The sequence below is a fragment of the Crinia signifera genome, chromosome 19, assembly GCF_055691185.1.
Source record: "Crinia signifera chromosome 19, ASM5569118v1, whole genome shotgun sequence".
NCBI classification, from domain to species: domain Eukaryota; kingdom Metazoa; phylum Chordata; class Amphibia; order Anura; family Myobatrachidae; genus Crinia; species Crinia signifera.
In genome coordinates this window covers 72,912,905-72,931,006 of record NC_139226.1, presented here as the reverse complement: position 1 = coordinate 72,931,006, position 18,102 = coordinate 72,912,905, and the positions used below count along the sequence as shown (strand labels likewise).

The 18,102-nt window shown below is 39.9% G+C and overlaps 33 non-coding genes and 6 pseudogenes across 33 annotated transcripts; all 39 read left to right on the top strand.

The window, feature by feature from the left end:
• Positions 1–192: 192 nt before the first annotated feature.
• On the top strand, positions 193–311 carry LOC146044700 (5S ribosomal RNA). Its single transcript, XR_014465137.1, has one exon. It is a non-coding gene; the product is annotated as a 5S ribosomal RNA (ribosomal RNA).
• A 344-nt stretch (positions 312–655) lies between these two features.
• LOC146043351 (5S ribosomal RNA) lies at positions 656–774 on the top strand. Its single transcript, XR_014464344.1, has one exon. It is a non-coding gene; the product is annotated as a 5S ribosomal RNA (ribosomal RNA).
• Positions 775–1,119: 345 nt separating this feature from the next.
• Positions 1,120–1,238, top strand: LOC146044699 (5S ribosomal RNA). Its single transcript, XR_014465136.1, has one exon. It is a non-coding gene; the product is annotated as a 5S ribosomal RNA (ribosomal RNA).
• A 344-nt stretch (positions 1,239–1,582) lies between these two features.
• On the top strand, positions 1,583–1,701 carry LOC146044870 (5S ribosomal RNA). The gene has a single exon (XR_014465306.1). It is a non-coding gene; the product is annotated as a 5S ribosomal RNA (ribosomal RNA).
• A 345-nt stretch (positions 1,702–2,046) lies between these two features.
• On the top strand, positions 2,047–2,165 carry LOC146043736 (5S ribosomal RNA). Its single transcript, XR_014464727.1, has one exon. It is a non-coding gene; the product is annotated as a 5S ribosomal RNA (ribosomal RNA).
• Positions 2,166–2,510: 345 nt separating this feature from the next.
• Positions 2,511–2,629, top strand: LOC146044716 (5S ribosomal RNA). The gene has a single exon (XR_014465152.1). It is a non-coding gene; the product is annotated as a 5S ribosomal RNA (ribosomal RNA).
• Positions 2,630–2,974: 345 nt separating this feature from the next.
• LOC146044420 (5S ribosomal RNA) lies at positions 2,975–3,093 on the top strand. The gene has a single exon (XR_014464909.1). It is a non-coding gene; the product is annotated as a 5S ribosomal RNA (ribosomal RNA).
• A 345-nt stretch (positions 3,094–3,438) lies between these two features.
• LOC146044698 (5S ribosomal RNA) lies at positions 3,439–3,557 on the top strand. Its single transcript, XR_014465135.1, has one exon. It is a non-coding gene; the product is annotated as a 5S ribosomal RNA (ribosomal RNA).
• Positions 3,558–3,901: 344 nt separating this feature from the next.
• Positions 3,902–4,020, top strand: LOC146044869 (5S ribosomal RNA). Its single transcript, XR_014465305.1, has one exon. It is a non-coding gene; the product is annotated as a 5S ribosomal RNA (ribosomal RNA).
• A 345-nt stretch (positions 4,021–4,365) lies between these two features.
• Positions 4,366–4,484, top strand: LOC146043969 (5S ribosomal RNA; annotated as a pseudogene).
• A 344-nt stretch (positions 4,485–4,828) lies between these two features.
• Positions 4,829–4,947, top strand: LOC146043995 (5S ribosomal RNA; annotated as a pseudogene).
• A 345-nt stretch (positions 4,948–5,292) lies between these two features.
• LOC146043339 (5S ribosomal RNA) lies at positions 5,293–5,411 on the top strand. The gene has a single exon (XR_014464332.1). It is a non-coding gene; the product is annotated as a 5S ribosomal RNA (ribosomal RNA).
• Positions 5,412–5,755: 344 nt separating this feature from the next.
• Positions 5,756–5,874, top strand: LOC146043326 (5S ribosomal RNA). Its single transcript, XR_014464319.1, has one exon. It is a non-coding gene; the product is annotated as a 5S ribosomal RNA (ribosomal RNA).
• Positions 5,875–6,219: 345 nt separating this feature from the next.
• LOC146043795 (5S ribosomal RNA) lies at positions 6,220–6,338 on the top strand (annotated as a pseudogene).
• A 346-nt stretch (positions 6,339–6,684) lies between these two features.
• On the top strand, positions 6,685–6,803 carry LOC146044253 (5S ribosomal RNA; annotated as a pseudogene).
• A 345-nt stretch (positions 6,804–7,148) lies between these two features.
• Positions 7,149–7,267, top strand: LOC146043637 (5S ribosomal RNA). The gene has a single exon (XR_014464628.1). It is a non-coding gene; the product is annotated as a 5S ribosomal RNA (ribosomal RNA).
• Positions 7,268–7,612: 345 nt separating this feature from the next.
• LOC146043314 (5S ribosomal RNA) lies at positions 7,613–7,731 on the top strand. Its single transcript, XR_014464307.1, has one exon. It is a non-coding gene; the product is annotated as a 5S ribosomal RNA (ribosomal RNA).
• A 345-nt stretch (positions 7,732–8,076) lies between these two features.
• Positions 8,077–8,195, top strand: LOC146043477 (5S ribosomal RNA). Its single transcript, XR_014464470.1, has one exon. It is a non-coding gene; the product is annotated as a 5S ribosomal RNA (ribosomal RNA).
• A 347-nt stretch (positions 8,196–8,542) lies between these two features.
• On the top strand, positions 8,543–8,661 carry LOC146044178 (5S ribosomal RNA; annotated as a pseudogene).
• Positions 8,662–9,006: 345 nt separating this feature from the next.
• On the top strand, positions 9,007–9,125 carry LOC146043747 (5S ribosomal RNA). Its single transcript, XR_014464738.1, has one exon. It is a non-coding gene; the product is annotated as a 5S ribosomal RNA (ribosomal RNA).
• Positions 9,126–9,470: 345 nt separating this feature from the next.
• Positions 9,471–9,589, top strand: LOC146043267 (5S ribosomal RNA). Its single transcript, XR_014464261.1, has one exon. It is a non-coding gene; the product is annotated as a 5S ribosomal RNA (ribosomal RNA).
• Positions 9,590–9,930: 341 nt separating this feature from the next.
• On the top strand, positions 9,931–10,049 carry LOC146044055 (5S ribosomal RNA; annotated as a pseudogene).
• A 346-nt stretch (positions 10,050–10,395) lies between these two features.
• Positions 10,396–10,514, top strand: LOC146043545 (5S ribosomal RNA). Its single transcript, XR_014464537.1, has one exon. It is a non-coding gene; the product is annotated as a 5S ribosomal RNA (ribosomal RNA).
• A 346-nt stretch (positions 10,515–10,860) lies between these two features.
• Positions 10,861–10,979, top strand: LOC146043345 (5S ribosomal RNA). Its single transcript, XR_014464339.1, has one exon. It is a non-coding gene; the product is annotated as a 5S ribosomal RNA (ribosomal RNA).
• Positions 10,980–11,324: 345 nt separating this feature from the next.
• On the top strand, positions 11,325–11,443 carry LOC146044859 (5S ribosomal RNA). Its single transcript, XR_014465295.1, has one exon. It is a non-coding gene; the product is annotated as a 5S ribosomal RNA (ribosomal RNA).
• A 345-nt stretch (positions 11,444–11,788) lies between these two features.
• LOC146044711 (5S ribosomal RNA) lies at positions 11,789–11,907 on the top strand. The gene has a single exon (XR_014465148.1). It is a non-coding gene; the product is annotated as a 5S ribosomal RNA (ribosomal RNA).
• A 346-nt stretch (positions 11,908–12,253) lies between these two features.
• Positions 12,254–12,372, top strand: LOC146043344 (5S ribosomal RNA). The gene has a single exon (XR_014464338.1). It is a non-coding gene; the product is annotated as a 5S ribosomal RNA (ribosomal RNA).
• Positions 12,373–12,717: 345 nt separating this feature from the next.
• On the top strand, positions 12,718–12,836 carry LOC146044858 (5S ribosomal RNA). The gene has a single exon (XR_014465294.1). It is a non-coding gene; the product is annotated as a 5S ribosomal RNA (ribosomal RNA).
• Positions 12,837–13,181: 345 nt separating this feature from the next.
• On the top strand, positions 13,182–13,300 carry LOC146043648 (5S ribosomal RNA). Its single transcript, XR_014464639.1, has one exon. It is a non-coding gene; the product is annotated as a 5S ribosomal RNA (ribosomal RNA).
• A 345-nt stretch (positions 13,301–13,645) lies between these two features.
• Positions 13,646–13,764, top strand: LOC146043574 (5S ribosomal RNA). The gene has a single exon (XR_014464566.1). It is a non-coding gene; the product is annotated as a 5S ribosomal RNA (ribosomal RNA).
• A 341-nt stretch (positions 13,765–14,105) lies between these two features.
• On the top strand, positions 14,106–14,224 carry LOC146043194 (5S ribosomal RNA). The gene has a single exon (XR_014464187.1). It is a non-coding gene; the product is annotated as a 5S ribosomal RNA (ribosomal RNA).
• A 346-nt stretch (positions 14,225–14,570) lies between these two features.
• LOC146043205 (5S ribosomal RNA) lies at positions 14,571–14,689 on the top strand. Its single transcript, XR_014464198.1, has one exon. It is a non-coding gene; the product is annotated as a 5S ribosomal RNA (ribosomal RNA).
• Positions 14,690–15,034: 345 nt separating this feature from the next.
• On the top strand, positions 15,035–15,153 carry LOC146044857 (5S ribosomal RNA). Its single transcript, XR_014465293.1, has one exon. It is a non-coding gene; the product is annotated as a 5S ribosomal RNA (ribosomal RNA).
• Positions 15,154–15,498: 345 nt separating this feature from the next.
• On the top strand, positions 15,499–15,617 carry LOC146043647 (5S ribosomal RNA). Its single transcript, XR_014464638.1, has one exon. It is a non-coding gene; the product is annotated as a 5S ribosomal RNA (ribosomal RNA).
• A 345-nt stretch (positions 15,618–15,962) lies between these two features.
• On the top strand, positions 15,963–16,081 carry LOC146043573 (5S ribosomal RNA). Its single transcript, XR_014464564.1, has one exon. It is a non-coding gene; the product is annotated as a 5S ribosomal RNA (ribosomal RNA).
• A 341-nt stretch (positions 16,082–16,422) lies between these two features.
• LOC146043193 (5S ribosomal RNA) lies at positions 16,423–16,541 on the top strand. The gene has a single exon (XR_014464186.1). It is a non-coding gene; the product is annotated as a 5S ribosomal RNA (ribosomal RNA).
• A 346-nt stretch (positions 16,542–16,887) lies between these two features.
• Positions 16,888–17,006, top strand: LOC146043202 (5S ribosomal RNA). Its single transcript, XR_014464196.1, has one exon. It is a non-coding gene; the product is annotated as a 5S ribosomal RNA (ribosomal RNA).
• A 346-nt stretch (positions 17,007–17,352) lies between these two features.
• On the top strand, positions 17,353–17,471 carry LOC146043190 (5S ribosomal RNA). Its single transcript, XR_014464184.1, has one exon. It is a non-coding gene; the product is annotated as a 5S ribosomal RNA (ribosomal RNA).
• A 345-nt stretch (positions 17,472–17,816) lies between these two features.
• On the top strand, positions 17,817–17,935 carry LOC146044649 (5S ribosomal RNA). The gene has a single exon (XR_014465085.1). It is a non-coding gene; the product is annotated as a 5S ribosomal RNA (ribosomal RNA).
• The last annotated feature ends 167 nt before the right edge of the window (positions 17,936–18,102 follow it).

Below are 18,102 nucleotides of genomic sequence, written 5' to 3'. Positions count from 1 at the left end.
GCTTTTGGCAGCTAAACAGTGTTGAGCCTCTTTAGTAGTTTAATTTAAGACCCCCTGCTAATAACATGTCCTGTAGGTCTTTTTACATTACCAACACATGATTTTTTTCAGTAAGCCAATACAGTTAGGAAACTTTTTTATTAGCTTACCTGGTGATAGAAGTAGAAGAGGGCAAAAAAGTGCCTGTATCTCACCTACAGCCATACCACATTGGATAGTCCCAATCTCGTCTGATCTTGGAAGCTAAGCAGTGTTGGGCCTGGTTAGTACTTGGGTGGGAGACCACACGGGAACACCAGGTGCTGTAGGTTTTTTCACATTACTGGCAAATTGTTATTATTCTCTAGCTATTTAAATTGGAAACTTTTTCTTTTTATTGCCAGCACAGACATTTGGAAGAGGTCAAACAGACACAATAGCCATCACCTAAAGACTTACCACACTGTTAAGGCCCAATTCCAACTGCTTTTGGCAGCTAAACAGTGTTGAGCCTCTATAGTAGTTTAATTTAAGACCCCCTGCTAATAACATGTCCTGTAGGTCTTTTTACATTACCAACTCATGATTTTTTTCAGTAAGCCAATACAGTTAGGAAACTTTTTTATTAGCTTACCTGGTGATAGAAGTAGAAGAGGGCAAACAAGTGCCTATTCTAACCTACAGCCATACCACATTGGATAGGCCCAATCTCGTCTGATCTTGGAAGCTAAGCAGTGTTGGGCCTGGTTAGTACTTGGGTGGGAGACCACATGGGAACACCAGGTGCTGTAGGTTTTTTCACATTACTGGCAAATTGTTTTTATTCTCTAGCTATTTAAATAAGAATTTTTTTCTTTTTATTGCCAGCACTGACATTTGGAAGAGGTCAAACAGACACAATAGCCATCACCTAAAGACTTACCATACTGTTTAGGCCCAATTCCAACTGCTTTTGGCAGCTAAACAGTGTTGAGCCTCTTTAGTAGTTTAATTTAAGACCCCCTGCTAATAACATGTCCTGTAGGTCTTTTTACATTACCAACACATGATTTTTTTCAGTAAGCCAATACAGTTAGGAAACTTTTTTATTAGCTTACCTGGTGATAGAAGTAGAAGAGGGCAAAAAAGTGCCTGTATCTCACCTACAGCCATACCACATTGGATAGTCCCAATCTCGTCTGATCTTGGAAGCTAAGCAGTGTTGGGCCTGGTTAGTACTTGGGTGGGAGACCACACGGGAACACCAGGTGCTGTAGGTTTTTTCACATTACTGGCAAATTGTTATTATTCTCTAGCTATTTAAATTGGAAACTTTTTCTTTTTATTGCCAGCACAGACATTTGGAAGAGGTCAAACAGACACAATAGCCATCACCTAAAGACTTACCACACTGTTAAGGCCCAATTCCAACTGCTTTTGGCAGCTAAACAGTGTTGAGCCTCTATAGTAGTTTAATTTAAGACCCCCTGCTAATAACATGTCCTGTAGGTCTTTTTACATTACCAACTCATGATTTTTTTCAGTAAGCCAATACAGTTAGGAAACTTTTTTATTAGCTTACCTGGTGATAGAAGTAGAAGAGGGCAAACAAGTGCCTATTCTAACCTACAGCCATACCACATTGGATAGGCCCAATCTCGTCTGATCTTGGAAGCTAAGCAGTGTTGGGCCTGGTTAGTACTTGGGTGGGAGACCACATGGGAACACTAGGTGCTGTAGGTTTTTTCACATTACTGGCAAATTGTTTTTATTCTCTAGCTATTTAAATTGGAAACTTTTTCTTTTTATTGCCAGCACTGACATTTGGAAGAGGTCAAACAGACACAATAGCCATCACCTAAAGACTTACCACACTGTTTAGGCCCAATTCCAACTGCTTTTGGCAGCTAAACAGTGTTGAGCCTCTTTAGTAGTTTAATTTAAGACCCCCTGCTAATATCATGTCCTGTAGGTCTTTTTACATTACCAACACATGATTTTTTTCAGTAAGCCAATACAGTTAGGAAACTTTTGTATTAGCTTACCTGGTGATAGAAGTAGAAGAGGGCAAAAAAGTGTGTGTATCTCACCTACAGCCATACCACATTGGATAGGCCCAATCTCGTCTGATCTTGGAAGCTAAGCAGTGTTGGGCCTGGTTAGTACTTGGGTGGGAAACCACATGGGAACACCAGGTGCTCTAGGTTTTTTCACATTACTGGCAAATTGTTTTTATTCTCTAGCTATTTAAATTGGAAACTTTTTCTTTTTATTGCCAGCACTGACATTTGGAAGAGGTCAAACAGACACAATAGCCATCACCTAAAGACTTACCACACTGTTTAGACCCAATTCCAACTGCTTTTGGCAGCTAAACAGTGCTGAGCCTCTTTAGTAGTTTAATTTAAGACCCCCTGCTAATATAATGCCCTGTAGGTCTTTTTACATTACCAACACATGATTTTTTTCAGTAAGCCAATACAGTTAGGAAACTTTTTTATTAGCTTACCTGGTGATAGAAGTAGAAGAGGACAAAAAAGTGCCTGTATCTCACTTACAGCCATACCACATTGGATAGGCCCAATCTCGTCTGATCTTGGAAGCTAAGCAGTGTTGGGCCTGGTTAGTACTTGGGTGGGAGACCACATGGGAACACCAGGTGCTGTAGGTTTTTTCACATTACTGGCAAATTGTTTTTATTCTCTAGCTATTTAAATTGGAAACTTTTTCTTTTTATTGCCAGTACAGACATTTGGAAGCGGTCAAACAGACACAATAGCCATCACCTAAAGACTTACCACACTGTTTAGGCCCAATTCCAACTGCTTTTGGCAGCTAAACAGTGTTGAGCCTCTTTAGTAGTTTAATTTAAGACCCCCTGCTAATATCATGTCCTGTAGGTCTTTTTACATTACCAACACATGATTTTTATCAGTAAGACAATACAGTTGGGAAACTTTTTTATTAGCTTACCTGGTTATAGAAGTAGAAGAGGGCAAAAAAGTGCTTGTATCTCACCTACAGCCATACCACATTGGATAGGCCCAATCTCATCTGATCTTGGAAGCTAAGCAGTGTTGGGCCTGGTTAGTACTTGGGTGGGAGACCACATGGGAACACCAGGTGCTGTAGGTTTTTTCACATTACTGGCAAATTGTTTTTATTCTCTAGCTATTTAAATAAGACATTTTTTCTTTTTATTGCCAGAACTGACATTTGGAAGAGGTCAAACAGACACAATAGCCATCACCTAAAGACTTACCATACTGTTTAGGCCCAATTCCAACTGCTTTTGGCAGCTAAACAGTGTTGAGCCTCTTTAGTAGTTTAATTTAAGACCCCCTGCTAATAACATGTCCTGTAGGTCTTTTTACATTACCAACACATGATTTTTTTCAGTAAGCCAATACAGTTAGGAAACTTTTTTATTAGCTTACCTGGTGATAGAAGTAGAAGAGGGCAAAAAAGTGCCTGTATCTCACCTACAGCCATACCACATTGGATAGTCCCAATCTCGTCTGATCTTGGAAGCTAAGCAGTGTTGGGCCTGGTTAGTACTTGGGTGGGAGACCACACGGGAACACCAGGTGCTGTAGGTTTTTTCACATTACTGGCAAATTGTTATTATTCTCTAGCTATTTAAATTGGAAACTTTTTCTTTTTATTGCCAGCACAGACATTTGGAAGAGGTCAAACAGACACAATAGCCATCACCTAAAGACTTACCACACTGTTAAGGCCCAATTCCAACTGCTTTTGGCAGCTAAACAGTGTTGAGCCTCTATAGTAGTTTAATTTAAGACCCCCTGCTAATAACATGTCCTGTAGGTCTTTTTACATTACCAACTCATGATTTTTTTCAGTAAGCCAATACAGTTAGGAAACTTTTTTATTAGCTTACCTGGTGATAGAAGTAGAAGAGGGCAAACAAGTGCCTATTCTAACCTACAGCCATACCACATTGGATAGGCCCAATCTCGTCTGATCTTGGAAGCTAAGCAGTGTTGGGCCTGGTTAGTACTTGGGTGGGAGACCACATGGGAACACTAGGTGCTGTAGGTTTTTTCACATTACTGGCAAATTGTTTTTATTCTCTAGCTATTTAAATTGGAAACTTTTTCTTTTTATTGCCAGCACTGACATTTGGAAGAGGTCAAACAGACACAATAGCCATCACCTAAAGACTTACCACACTGTTTAGGCCCAATTCCAACTGCTTTTGGCAGCTAAACAGTGTTGAGCCTCTTTAGTAGTTTAATTTAAGACCCCCTGCTAATATCATGTCCTGTAGGTCTTTTTACATTACCAACACATGATTTTTTTCAGTAAGCCAATACAGTTAGGAAACTTTTGTATTAGCTTACCTGGTGATAGAAGTAGAAGAGGGCAAAAAAGTGTGTGTATCTCACCTACAGCCATACCACATTGGATAGGCCCAATCTCGTCTGATCTTGGAAGCTAAGCAGTGTTGGGCCTGGTTAGTACTTGGGTGGGAAACCACATAGGAACACCAGGTGCTCTAGGTTTTTTCACATTACTGGCAAATTGTTTTTATTCTCTAGCTATTTAAATTGGAAACTTTTTCTTTTTATTGCCAGCACTGACATTTGGAAGAGGTCAAACAGACACAATAGCCATCACCTAAAGACTTACCACACTGTTTAGGCCCAATTCCAACTGCTTTTGGCAGCTAAACAGTGTTGAGCCTCTTTAGTAGTTTAATTTAAGACCCCCTGCTAATATAATGTCCGGTAGGTCTTTTATATTACCAACACATGATTTTTTTCAGTAAGCCAATACAGTTAGGAAACTTTTTTATTAGCTTACCTGGTGATAGAAGTAGAAGAGGGCAAAAAAGTGCCTGTATCTCACCTACAGCCATACCACATTGGATAGGCCCAATCTCGTCTGATCTTTAAAGCTAAGCAGTGTTGGGCCTGGTTAGTATTTGGGTGGGAGACCACATGGGAACACCAGGTGCTGTAGGTTTTTTCACATTAGTGGCAAATTGTTTTTATTCTCTAGCTATTTAAATTGGAAACTTTTTCTTTTTATTGCCATTACAGACATTTGGAAGAGGTCAAACAGACACAATAGCCATCACCTAAAGACTTACCACACTGTTTAGGCCCAATTCCAACTGCTTTTGGCAGCTAAACAGTGTTGAGCCTCTTTAGTAGTTTAATTTAAGACCCCCTGCTAATATCATGTCATGTAGGTCTTTTTACATTACCAACACATGATTTTTTTCAGTAAGCCATTACAGTTAGGAAACTTTTTTATTAGCTTACATGGTGATAGAAGTAGAAGAGAGCAAAAAAGTGCCTGTATCTCACCTACAGCCATACCACATTGGATAGGCCCAATCTCGTCTGATCTTGGAAGCTAAGCAGTGTTGGGCCTGGTTAGTACTTGGGTGGGAGACCACATGGGAACACCAGGTGCTGTAGGTTTTTTCACATTACTGGCAAATTGTTTTTATTCTCTAGCTATTTAAATTGGAAACTTTTTCTTTTTATTGCCATTACAGACATTTGGAAGAGGTCAAACAGACACAATAGCCATCACCTAAAGACTTACCACACTGTTTAGGCCCAATTCCAACTGCTTTTGGCAGCTAAACAGTGTTGAGCCTCTTTAGTAGTTTAATTTAAGACCCCCTGCTAATATCATGTCATGTATGTCTTTTTACATTACCAACACATGATTTTTTCAGTAAGCCATTACAGTTAGGAAACTTTTTTATTAGCTTACATGGTGATAGAAGTAGAAGAGAGCAAAAAAGTGCCTGTATCTCACCTACAGCCATACCACATTGGATAGGCCCAATCTCGTCTGATCTTGGAAGCTAAGCAGTGTTGGGCCTGGTTAGTACTTGGGTGGGAGACCACATGGGAACACCAGGTGCTGTAGGTTTTTTCACATTACTGGCAAATTGTTTTTATTCTCTAGCTATTTAAATTGGAAACTTTTTCTTTTCATTGCCAGCACAGACATTTGGAAGAGGTCAAACAGACACAATAGCCATCACCTAAAGACTTACCACACTGTTAAGGCCCAATTCCAACTGCTTTTGGCAGCTAAACAGTGTTGAGCCTCTTTAGTAGTTTAATTTAAGACCCCCTGCTAATACCATGTCCTGTAGGTCTTTTTACATTACCAACTCATGATTTTTTTCAGTAAGCCAATACAGTTAGGAAACTTTTTTATTAGCTTACCTGGTGATAGAAGTAGAGGATGGCAAAAAAGTGCCTGTATCTCACCTACAGCCATACCACATTGGATAGGCCCAATCTCGTCTGATCTTGGAAGCTAAGCAGTGTTGTGCCTGGTTAGTACTTGGGTGGAAGACCACATGGGAACACCAGGTGCTGTAGGTTTTTTCACATTACTGGCAAATTGTTTTTATTCTCTAGCTATTTAAATTGGAAACTTTTTCTTTTTATTGCCAGCACTGACATTTGGAAGAGGTCAAACAGACACAATAGCCATCACCTAAAGACTTACCACACTGTTTAGGCCCAATTCCAACTGCTTTTGGCAGATAAACAGTGTTGAGCCTCTTTAGTAGTTTAATTTAAGACCCCCTGCTAATATAATGTCCTCTAGGTCTTTTTACATTACCAAAACATGATTATTTTTAGTAAGCCAATACAGTTAGGAAACTTTTTTATTAGCTTACCTGGTGATAGCAGTAGAAGAGGGCAAAAAAAGTCCTTGTATCTCACCTACAGCCATACCACGTTGGATAGGCCCAATCTCGTCTGATCTTAGAAGCTAAGCAGTGTTGGGCCTTGTTAGTACTTGGGTGGGAGACCACTTGGGAACACCAGTTGCTGTAGGTTTTTTCACATTACTGGCAAATTGTTTTTATTCTCTAGCTATTTAAATTGGAAACTTTTTCTTTTTATTACCAGCACAGACATTTGGAAGAGGTCAAACAGACACAATAGCCATCACCTAAAGACTTACCACACTGTTTAGGCCCAATTCCAACTGCTTTTGGCAGCTAAACAGTGTTGAGCCTCTTTAGTAGTTTAATTTAAGACCCCCTGCTAATATCATGTCCTGTAGGTCTTTTTACATTACCAACACATGATTTTTTTCAGTAAGACAATACAGTTGGGAAACTTTTTAATTAGCTTACCTGGTTATAGAAGTAGAAGAGGGCAAAAAAGTGCTTGTATTTCACCTACAGCCGTACCACATTGGATAGGCCCAATCTCGCCTGATCTTGGAAGCTAAGCAGTGTTGGGCCTGGTTAGTACTTGGGTGGGAGACCACATGGGAACACCAGGTGCTGTAGGTTTTTTCACATTACTGGCAAATTGTTATTATTCTCTAGCTATTTAAATTGGAAACTTTTTCTTTTTATTGCCAGCACAGACATTTGGAAGAGGTCAAACAGACACAATAGCCATCACCTAAAGACTTACCACACTGTTAAGGCCCAATTCCAACTGCTTTTGGCAGCTGAACAGTGTTGAGCCTCTTTAGTAGTTTAATTTAAGACCCCCTGCTAATAACATGTCCTGTAGGTCTTTTTACATTACCAACTCATGATTTTTTTCAGTAAGACAATACAGTTGGGAAACTTTTTTATTAGCTTAAACGGTTATAGAAGTAGAAGAGGGCAAAAAAGTGCTTGGGTCTCACCTACAGCCATACCACATTGGATAGGCCCAATCTCGTCTGATCTTGGAAGCTAAGCAGTGTTGGGCCTGGTTAGTACTTGGGTGGGAGACCACATGGGAACACCAGGTGCTGTAGGTTTTTTCACATTACTGGCAAATTGTTTTTATTCTCTAGCTATTTAAATTGGAAATTTTTTCTTTTTATTGCCAGCACTGACATTTGGAAGAGGTCAAACAGACACAATAGCCATCACCTAAAGACTTACCATACTGTTTAGGCCCAATTCCAACTGCTTTTGGCAGCTAAACAGTGTTGAGCCTCTTTAGTAGTTTAATTTAAGACCCCCTGCTAATAACATGTCCTGTAGGTCTTTTTACATTACCAACACATGATTTTTTTCAGTAAGCCAATACAGTTAGGAAACTTTTTTATTAGCTTACCTGGTGATAGAAGTAGAAGAGGGGAAAAAAGTGCATGTATCTCACCTACAGCCATACAACATTGGATAGTCCCAATCTCGTCTGATCTTGGAAGCTAAGCAGTGTTGGGCCTGGTTAGTACTTGGGTGGGAGACCACATGGGAACACCAGGTGCTGTAGGTTTTTTTCACATTACTGGCAAATTGTTATTATTCTCTAGCTATTTAAATTGGAAACTTTTTCTTTTTATTGCCAGCACAGACATTTGGAAGAGGTCAAACAGACACAATAGCCATCACCTAAAGACTTACCACACTGTTAAGGCCCAATTCCAACTGCTTTTGGCAGCTAAACAGTGTTGAGCCTCTTTAGTAGTTTAATTTAAGACCCCCTGCTAATATAATGTCCTCTAGGTCTTTTTACATTACCAAAACATGATTATTTTCAGTAAGCCAATACAGTTAGGAAACTTTTTTATTAGCTTACCTGGTGATAGCAGTAGAAGAGGGCAAAAAAAGTCCTTGTATCTCACCTACAGCCATACCACGTTGGATAGGCCCAATCTCGTCTGATCTTGGAAGCTAAGCAGTGTTGGGCCTTGTTAGTACTTAGGTGGGAGACCACTTGGGAACACCAGTTGCTGTAGGTTTTTTCACATTACTGGCAAATTGTTTTTATTCTCTAGCTATTTAAATTGGAAACTTTTTCTTTTGATTACCAGCACAGACATTTGGAAGAGGTCAAACAGACACAATAACCATCACCTAAAGACTTACCACACTGTTTAGGCCCAATTCCAACTGCTTTTGGCAGCTAAACAGTGTTGAGCCTCTTTAGTAGTTTAATTTAAGACCCCCTGCTAATATCATGTCCTGTAGGTCTTTTTACATTACCAACACATGATTTTTTTCAGTAAGACAATACAGTTGGGAAACTTTTTAATTAGCTTACCTGGTTATAGAAGTAGAAGAGGGCAAAAAAGTGCTTGTATCTCACCTACAGCCATACCACATTGGATAGGCCCAATCTCGCCTGATCTTAGAAGCTAAGCAGTGTTGGGCCTGGTTAGTACTTGGGTGGGAGACCACATGGGAACACCAGGTGCTGTAGGTTTTTTCACATAACTGGCAAATTGTTATTATTCTCTAGCTATTTAAATTGGAAACTTTTTCTTTTTATTGCCAGCACAGACATTTGGAAGAGGTCAAACAGACACAATAGCCATCACCTAAAGACTTACCACACTGTTAAGGCCCAATTCCAACTGCTTTTGGCAGCTAAACAGTGTTGAGCCTCTTTAGTAGTTTAATTTAAGACCCCCTGCTAATAACATGTCCTGTAGGTCTTTTTACATTACCAACTCATGATTTTTTTCAGTAAGCCAATACAGTTAGGAAACGTTTTTATTAGCTTACCTGGTGATAGAAGTAGAGGATGGCAAAAAAGTGCCTGTATCTCACCTACAGCCATACCACATTGGATAGGCCCAATCTCGTCTGATCTTGGAAGCTAAGCAGTGTTGGGCCTGGTTAGTACTTAGGTGGAAGACCACATGGGAACACCAGGTGCTGTAGGTTTTTTCACATTACTGGCAAATTGTTTTTATTCTCTAGCTATTTAAATTGGAAACTTTTTCTTTTTATTGCCAGCACTGACATTTGGAAGAGGTCAAACAGACTCAATAGCCATCACCTAAAGACTTACCACACTGTTTAGGCCCAATTCCAACTGCTTTTGGCAGCTAAACAGTGTTGAGCCTCTTTAGTAGTTGAAGACCCCCTGCTAATATCACGTCCTGTAGGTCTTTTTACATTACCAACACATGATTTTTTTCTAGTAATCCAATACAGTTAGGAAACTTTTTTATTAGCTTACCTGGTGATAGAAGTAGAAGAGGGCAAAAAAGGGACTGTATCTCACCTGCAGCCATACCACTTTGGATAGGCCCAATCTCGTCTGATCTTGGAAGCTAAACAGTGTTCGGCCTGGTTAGTACTTGGGTGGGAGACCACATGGGAACACCAGGTGCTGTAGGTTTTTTCCACATTACTGGCAAATTGTTTTTATTCTCTAGCTATTTAAATTGGAAACTTTTTCTTTTTATTGCCAGCACAGACATTTGGAAGAGGTCAAACAGACACAATAGCCATCACCTAAAGACTTACCACACTGTTTAGGCCCAATTCCAACTGCTTTTGGCAGCTAAACAGTGTTGAGCCTCTTTAGTAGTTTAATTTAAGACCCCCTGCTAATATCATGTCCTGTAGGTCTTTTTACATTACCAACACATGATTTTTTTCAGTAAGCCAATACAGTTAGGAAACTTTTGTATTAGCTTACCTGGTGATAGAAGTAGAAGAGGGCAAAAAAGTACCTTTATCTCACCTACAGCCATACTACATTGGATAGGCCCAATCTCATCTGATCTTGGATGCTAAGCAGTGTTGGGCCTGGTTAGTACTTTGGTGGGAGACCACATGAGAACACCAGGTGCTGTAGGTTTTTTCACATTACTGGCAAATTGTTTTTATTCTCTAGCTATGTAAATTGGAAACTTTTTCTTTTTATTGCCAGTACAGACATTTGGAAGAGGTCAAACAGACACAATAGCCATCACCTAAAGACTTACCACACTGTTTAGGCCCAATTCCTACTGCTTTTGGCAGCTAAACAGTGTTGAGCCTCTTTAGTAGTTTAATTTAAGACCCCCTGCTAATATCATGTCCTGTAGGTCTTTTTACATTACCAACACATGATTTTTTTCTAGTAAGCCAATACAGTTAGGAAACTTTTTTATTAGCTTACCTGGTGATAGAAGTAGAAGAGGGCAAAAAACTGCTTGTATCTCACCTACAGCCATACCACATTGGATAGGCCCAATCTAGTCTGATCTTGGAAGCTAAGCAGTGTTGGGCCTGGTTAGTACTTGGGTGGGAGACCACATGGGAACACCAGGTGCTGTAGGTTTTTTCACCTTACTGGCAAATTGTTTTTATTCCCTAGCTATTTAAATTGGAAACTTTTTCTTTTTATTGCCAGTACAGACATTTGGAAGAGGTCAAACAGACACAATAGCCATCACCTAAAGACTTACCACACTGTTTAGGCCCAATTCCAACTGCTTTTGGCAGCTAAACAGTGTTGAGCCTCTTTAGTAGTTTAATTTAAGACCCCCTGCTAATATCATGTCCTGTAGGTCTTTTTACATTACCAACACATGATTTTTTTCAGTAAGCCAATACAGTTAGGAAACTTTTGTATTAGCTTACCTGGTGATAGAAGTAGAAGAGGGCAAAAAAGTGCCTGTATTTTACCTACAGCCATACCACATTGGATAGGCCCAATCTCGTCTGATCTTGGAAGCTAAGCAGTGTTGGGCCTGGTTAGTACTTGATTGGGAGACCACATGGGAACACCAGGTGCTGTAGGTTTTTTCACATTACTGGCAAATTGTTTTTATTCTCTGGCTATTTAAATTGGAAACTTTTTCTTTTTATTGCCAGCACAGACATTTGGAAGAGGTCAAACAGACACAATAGCCATCACCTAAAGACTTACCACACTGTTTAGGCCCAATTCCAACTGCTTTTGGCAGCTAAACAGTGTTGAGCCTCTTTAGTAGTTTAATTTAAGACCCCCTGCTAATATCATGTCCTTTAGGTCTTTTTACATTACCAACACATAATTTTTTTCAGTAAGCCAATACAGTTAGGAAACTTTTTTATTAGCTTACCTGGTGATAGAAGTAGAAGAGGGAAAAAAAGTGCCCGTGTCTCACCTACAGCCATACCACATTGGATAGGCCCAATCTCGTCTGATCTTGGAAGCTAAGCAGTGTTGGGCCTGGTTAGTACTTTGGTGGGAGACCACATGAGAACACCAGGTGCTGTAGGTTTTTTCACATTACTGGCAAATTGTTTTTATTCTCTAGCTATGTAAATTGGAAACTTTTTCTTTTTATTGCCAGTACAGACATTTGGAAGAGGTCAAACAGACACAATAGCCATCACCTAAAGACTTACCACACTGTTTAGGCCCAATTCCTACTGCTTTTGGCAGCTAAACAGTGTTGAGCCTCTTTAGTAGTTTAATTTAAGACCCCCTGCTAATATCATGTCCTGTAGGTCTTTTTACATTACCAACACATGATTTTTTTCTAGTAAGCCAATACAGTTAGGAAACTTTTTTATTAGCTTACCTGGTGATAGAAGTAGAAGAGGGCAAAAAACTGCTTGTATCTCACCTACAGCCATACCACATTGGATAGGCCCAATCTAGTCTGATCTTGGAAGCTAAGCAGTGTTGGGCCTGGTTAGTACTTGGGTGGGAGACCACATGGGAACACCAGGTGCTGTAGGTTTTTTCACCTTACTGGCAAATTGTTTTTATTCCCTAGCTATTTAAATTGGAAACTTTTTCTTTTTATTGCCAGTACAGACATTTGGAAGAGGTCAAACAGACACAATAGCCATCACCTAAAGACTTACCACACTGTTTAGGCCCAATTCCAACTGCTTTTGGCAGCTAAACAGTGTTGAGCCTCTTTAGTAGTTTAATTTAAGACCCCCTGCTAATATCATGTCCTGTAGGTCTTTTTACATTACCAACACATGATTTTTTTCAGTAAGCCAATACAGTTAGGAAACTTTTGTATTAGCTTACCTGGTGATAGAAGTAGAAGAGGGCAAAAAAGTGCCTGTATTTTACCTACAGCCATACCACATTGGATAGGCCCAATCTCGTCTGATCTTGGAAGCTAAGCAGTGTTGGGCCTGGTTAGTACTTGATTGGGAGACCACATGGGAACACCAGGTGCTGTAGGTTTTTTCACATTACTGGCAAATTGTTTTTATTCTCTGGCTATTTAAATTGGAAACTTTTTCTTTTTATTGCCAGCACAGACATTTGGAAGAGGTCAAACAGACACAATAGCCATCACCTAAAGACTTACCACACTGTTTAGGCCCAATTCCAACTGCTTTTGGCAGCTAAACAGTGTTGAGCCTCTTTAGTAGTTTAATTTAAGACCCCCTGCTAATATCATGTCCTTTAGGTCTTTTTACATTACCAACACATAATTTTTTTCAGTAAGCCAATACAGTTAGGAAACTTTTTTATTAGCTTACCTGGTGATAGAAGTAGAAGAGGGAAAAAAAGTGCCCGTGTCTCACCTACAGCCATACCACATTGGATAGGCCCAATCTCGTCTGATCTTGGAAGCTAAGCAGTGTTGGGCCTGGTTAGTACTTGGGTGGGAGACCACATGGGAACCCCAGGTACCGTAGGTTTTTTCACATTACTGGCAAATTGTTTTTATTCTCTAGCTATTTAAATTGGAAACGTTTTCTTTTTATTGCCAGCACTGACATTTGGAAGAGGTCAAACAGACACAATAGCCATCACCTAATGACTTACCACACTGTTTAGGCCCAATTCCAACTGCTTTTGGCAGCTAAACAGTGTTGAGCCTCTTTAGTAGTTTAATTTAAGACCCCTGCTAATATAATGTCCTGTAGGTCTTTTTACATTACCAACACATGATTTTTTTTCAGTAAGCCAATACAGTTAGGAAACTTTTGTATTAGCTTACCTGGTGATAGAAGTAGAAGAGGGCAAAAAAGTGCCTGTATCTCACCTACAGCCATACCACATTGGATAGGCCCAATCTCGTCTGATCTTGGAAGCTAAGCAGTGTTGGACCTGGTTAGTACTTGGGTGGGAGACCACACGGGAACAACAGGTGCTGTAGGTTTTTTCACATTACTGGCAAATTGTTTTTATTCTCTAGCTATTTAAATTGGAAACTTTTTCTTTTTATTGCCAGCACTGACATTTGGAAGAGGTCAAACAGACTCAATAGCCATCACCTAAAGACTTACCACACTGTTTAGGCCCAATTCCAACTGCTTTTGGCAGCTAAACAGTGTTGAGCCTCTTTAGTAGTTGAAGACCCCCTGCTAATATCACGTCCTGTAGGTCTTTTTACATTACCAACACATGATTTTTTTCTAGTAATCCAATACAGTTAGGAAACTTTTTTATTAGCTTACCTGGTGATAGAAGTAGAAGAGGGCAAAAAAGGGACTGTATCTCACCTACAGCCATACCACTTTGGATAGGCCCAATCTCGTCTGATCTTGGAAGCTAAACAGTGTTGGGCCTGGTTAGTACTTGGGTGGGAGACCACATGGGAACACCAGGTGCTGTAGGTTTTTTCCACATTACTGGCAAATTGTTTTTATTCTCTAGCTATTTAAATTGGAAACTTTTTCTTTTTATTGCCAGCACAGACATTTGGAAGAGGTCAAACAGACACAATAGCCATCACCTAAAGACTTACCACACTGTTTAGGCCCAATTCCAACTGCTTTTGGCAGCTAAACAGTGTTGAGCCTCTTTAGTAGTTTAATTTAAGACCCCCTGCTAATATAATGTCCTGTAGGTCTTTTTACATTACCAACACATGATTTTCTTCAGTAAGCCAATACAGTTAGGAAACTTTTGTATTAGCTTACCTGGTGATAGAAGTAGAAGAGGGCAAAAAAGTACCTTTATCTCACCTACAGCCATACCACATTGGATAGGCCCAATCTCGTCTGATCTTGGAAGCTAAGCAGTGTTGGGCCTGGTTAGTACTTGGGTGGGAGACCACATGAGAACACTAGGTGCTGTAGGTTTTTTCACATTACTGGCAAATTGTTTTTATTCTCTAGCTATTTAAATTGGAAACTTTTTCTTTTTATTGCCAGTACAGACATTTGGAAGAGGTCAAACAGACACAATAGCCATCACCTAAAGACTTACCACACTGTTTAGGCCCAATTCCTACTGCTTTTGGCAGCTAAACAGTGTTGAGCCTCTTTAGTAGTTTAATTTAAGACCCCCTGCTAATATCATGTCCTGTAGGTCTTTTTACATTACCAACACATGATTTTTTTCAGTAAGCCAATACAGTTAGGAAACTTTTGTATTAGCTTACCTGGTGATAGAAGTAGAAGAGGGCAAAAAAGTGCCTGTATTTTACCTACAGCCATACCACATTGGATAGGCCCAATCTCGTCTGATCTTGGAAGCTAAGCAGTGTTGGGCCTGGTTAGTACTTGATTGGGAGACCACATGGGAACACCAGGTGCTGTAGGTTTTTTCACATTACTGGCAAATTGTTTTTATTCTCTGGCTATTTAAATTGGAAACTTTTTCTTTTTATTGCCAGCACAGACATTTGGAAGAGGTCAAACAGACACAATAGCCATCACCTAAAGACTTACCACACTGTTTAGGCCCAATTCCAACTGCTTTTGGCAGCTAAACAGTGTTGAGCCTCTTTAGTAGTTTAATTTAAGACCCCCTGCTAATATCATGTCCTTTAGGTCTTTTTACATTACCAACACATAATTTTTTTCAGTAAGCCAATACAGTTAGGAAACTTTTTTATTAGCTTACCTGGTGATAGAAGTAGAAGAGGGAAAAAATGTGCCCGTGTCTCACCTACAGCCATACCACATTGGATAGGCCCAATCTCGTCTGATCTTGGAAGCTAAGCAGTGTTGGGCCTGGTTAGTACTTGGGTGGGAGACCACATGGGAACCCCAGGTACCGTAGGTTTTTTCACATTACTGGCAAATTGTTTTTATTCTCTAGCTATTTAAATTGGAAACGTTTTCTTTTTATTGCCAGCACTGACATTTGGAAGAGGTCAAAAAGACACAATAGCCATCACCTAATGACTTACCACACTGTTTAGGCCCAATTCCAACTGCTTTTGGCAGCTAAACAGTGTTGAGCCTCTTTAGTAGTTTAATTTAAGACCCCTGCTAATATAATGTCCTGTAGGTCTTTTTACATTACCAACACATGATTTTTTTTCAGTAAGCCAATACAGTTAGGAAACTTTTGTATTAGCTTACCTGGTGATAGAAGTAGAAGAGGGCAAAAAAGTGCCTGTATCTCACCTACAGCCATACCACATTGGATAGGCCCAATCTCGTCTGATCTTGGAAGCTAAGCAGTGTTGGACCTGGTTAGTACTTGGGTGGGAGACCACACGGGAACAACAGGTGCTGTAGGTTTTTTCACATTACTGGCAAATTGTTTTTATTCTCTAGCTATTTAAATTGGAAACTTTTTCTTTTTATTGCCAGCACTGACATTTGGAAGAGGTCAAACAGACTCAATAGCCATCACCTAAAGACTTACCACACTGTTTAGGCCCAATTCCAACTGCTTTTGGCAGCTAAACAGTGTTGAGCCTCTTTAGTAGTTGAAGACCCCCTGCTAATATCACGTCCTGTAGGTCTTTTTACATTACCAACACATGATTTTTTTCTAGTAATCCAATACAGTTAGGAAACTTTTTTATTAGCTTACCTGGTGATAGAAGTAGAAGAGGGCAAAAAAGGGACTGTATCTCACCTACAGCCATACCACTTTGGATAGGCCCAATCTCGTCTGATCTTGGAAGCTAAACAGTGTTGGGCCTGGTTAGTACTTGGGTGGGAGACCACATGGGAACACCAGGTGCTGTAGGTTTTTTCCACATTACTGGCAAATTGTTTTTATTCTCTAGCTATTTAAATTGGAAACTTTTTCTTTTTATTGCCAGCACAGACATTTGGAAGAGGTCAAACAGACACAATAGCCATCACCTAAAGACTTACCACACTGTTTAGGCCCAATTCCAACTGCTTTTGGCAGCTAAACAGTGTTGAGCCTCTTTAGTAGTTTAATTTAAGACCCCCTGCTAATATAATGTCCTGTAGGTCTTTTTACATTACCAACACATGATTTTCTTCAGTAAGCCAATACAGTTAGGAAACTTTTGTATTAGCTTACCTGGTGATAGAAGTAGAAGAGGGCAAAAAAGTACCTTTACCTCACCTACAGCCATACCACATTGGATAGGCCCAATCTCGTCTGATCTTGGAAGCTAAGCAGTGTTGGGCCTGGTTAGTACTTGGGTGGGAGACCACATGAGAACACTAGGTGCTGTAGGTTTTTTCACATTACTGGCAAATTGTTTTTATTCTCTAGCTATTTAAATTGGAAACTTTTTCTTTTTATTGCCAGTACAGACATTTGGAAGAGGTCAAACAGACACAATAGCCATCACCTAAAGACTTACCACACTGTTTAGGCCCAATTCCTACTGCTTTTGGCAGCTAAACAGTGTTGAGCCTCTTTAGTAGTTTAATTTAAGACCCCCTGCTAATATCATGTCCTGTAGGTCTTTTTACATTACCAACACATGATTTTTTTCTAGTAAGCCAATACAGTTAGGAAACTTTTTTATTAGCTTAGCTGGTGATAGAAGTAGAAGAGGGCAAAAAACTGCTTGTATCTCACCTACAGCCATACCACATTGGATAGGCCCAATCTAGTCTGAACTTGGAAGCTAAGCAGTGTTGGGCCTGGTTAGTACTTGGGTGGGAGACCACATGGGAACACCAGGTGCTGTAGGTTTTTTCACCTTACTGGCAAATTGTTTTTATTCCCTAGCTATTTAAATTGGAAACTTTTTCTTTTTATTGCCAGTACAGACATTTGGAAGAGGTCAAACAGACACAATAGCCATCACCTAAAGACTTACCACACTGTTTAGGCCCAATTCCAACTGCTTTTGGCAGCTAAACAGTGTTGAGCCTCTTTAGTAGTTTAATTTAAGAAACCCTGCTAATATCATGTCCTGTAGGTCTTTTTACATTACCAACACATGATTTTTTTCAGTAAGCCAATACAGTTAGGAAACTTTTGTATTAGCTTACCTGGTGATAGAAGTAGAAGAGGGCAAAAAAGTGCCTGTATTTTACCTACAGCCATACCACATTGGATAGGCCCAATCTCGTCTGATCTTGGAAGCTAAGCAGTGTTGGGCCTGGTTAGTACTTGGTTGGGAGACCACATGGGAACACCAGGTGCTGTAGGTTTTTTCACATTACTGGCAAATTGTTTTTATTCTCTGGCTATTTAAATTGGAAACTTTTTCTTTTTATTGCCAGCACAGACATTTGGAAGAGGTCAAACAGACACAATAGCCATCACCTAAAGACTTACCACACTGTTTAGGCCCAATTCCAACTGCTTTTGGCAGCTA